A 1,876-nucleotide genomic window follows, 5' to 3' on the forward strand; every position below is an offset into this window, starting at 1 on the left:
AATATCTACATACATGGCATTTGATTGGAGGCTAGTCTCACTTTGTCCCACAGCAACATTAAAATAGTTTAGATTTGTGTATGTTGTTTATGTAACAAATTAGTTACTTTTATCATTTGTAACTGAGTAAGTAATTTAGTTACTTTTTGGAAGAAGTAACTAGTAACTGTAACTAGTTACTTTTTTAAAGTAACTTGCCCAACACTGGTGACATCACAACGGAACATGTTTGAGTCCCATTTGAATAATTTAAATAATATGTTGACATTAAAAAAGAACAAATAAAATGATTAAAAAAAACGACATAAAACAATGATACAAATTATAATAAAATATTTAAGTAAAATGTATAGAAATAAAGAAAAATAAGACAATGAAATAAAGATAATAATTAATTTAAAAGCTATTGTAAAAAGGTACGTTTTGAGCAGTGCCAACCGAGTCTGCTGTCCTAACATACTTGGTGTCTGTAGGGTAAGCGCTTATTCCCTCCGCCGTGAACATTTATGGAGATGTATGGGCCTTTTAAGTCAGTGATAAAAGTGTCTTTTAAGGATAAGTGAGCTCCTGCACTGATTATTATAGTTCAATATTCAATATTTGATCACCAAACCCCCCCAAAAGCATAAAAAGGCCCCTCCCGCCCAAAAAGGGCCCCCAAAAATAGCACAGGCCCAGTGCCCTTTTCAGCCTTTGAGCACCTGCCCCTCTAGAGTCCTGTGCACGTCCTTGGTCCCAGTGCAGCTGTGGTCAGAAGACACAGGTCTATGTCGAGAGAGAGAGCAGGAGCACTCCTTGTGCAGCACCAGATGTCCAGGTAGGACGGTGCACTGGAGTGGGGGGTCCTAGGTAACTAGAATAACACCACAACGAGGTTCTGGTCAGAATCTGCCGGTAGATGTAGTGTCTTGCTGATCAGAGGATGAGATACAGCTGTGTCGAGTGAGGTGCCTGGCAGCGTGTGAATCAGGAGATGAGGTACAGCCGTGTTGAGTGAGGAGCTTGCTGCCCATATATGAATGAATGAATGAATGAATGAATGAATGAATGAATGAATGAATGAATGAATGAATGAATGAAAACTTTATTTAACAGATTGCAGAATGGGTACGTTACAGTACGGCTCAATACACACAATTGTTAAGGGGATGCAGACCAGAGAAAGACGTTTTGTCTTGTTTACATCAGGGTCCCCCCTCCTATATGGATGTGAGGCTTCCGTTGTGAATGTGGAGGGAGGATGAGGAGGAGTGAAGAGGGCTCTCGCCGGGATTATGACAGCAATAAGTAAAAATATCTAGGGTTCTCTCTCCTGATTGGATAAAGTATAGGAACGAGATTCCAGATAATGTATTTTGTGTTTACTGCAGAGCAGAGGGACTGAGAGACCCACGTTACAGACCAGACACTGTATCAGCGATGGCTGTTGGAATGTAGAGCTATTTAACACTTATTTTAACAATAAAATACCACCTTTAAATCATATTTAGTGTCTGAATACACAACCCTGCCTGACTCCTCATCTTGTTGTACTTATTCTTTATTTATATATCATTTTTTTTAAACGCAATCATGGTATTCCTAACAGTTGTTATGTCTGAGTATGGTTTTTTTAGACATAATGTTTATGTTAATGTGTAGGGTGTGTGTGTGTGTGTGTGTGTGTGTGTGTGTGTGTGTGTGTGTGTGTGTGTGGGCTGTGCCTGTGTGCTCTTGTGTTTGTGTGTGTGTGTGTGTGTGTGTGTGTGTGTGTGTGTGTGTGTGTGAGTGTGTGTGTGTGTGTGTGTGTGTGTGTGTGTGTGTGTGTGTGTGTGTGTGTGTGTGTGTGGTGTGGTGTGTGGTGTGTGTGTGTGTGTGTGTGTGCTACAGTATGGAG

Source organism: Notolepis coatsorum (assembly GCF_963971535.1).
Source record: "Notolepis coatsorum genome assembly, contig: SCAFFOLD_177, whole genome shotgun sequence".
NCBI classification, from domain to species: domain Eukaryota; kingdom Metazoa; phylum Chordata; class Actinopteri; order Aulopiformes; family Paralepididae; genus Notolepis; species Notolepis coatsorum.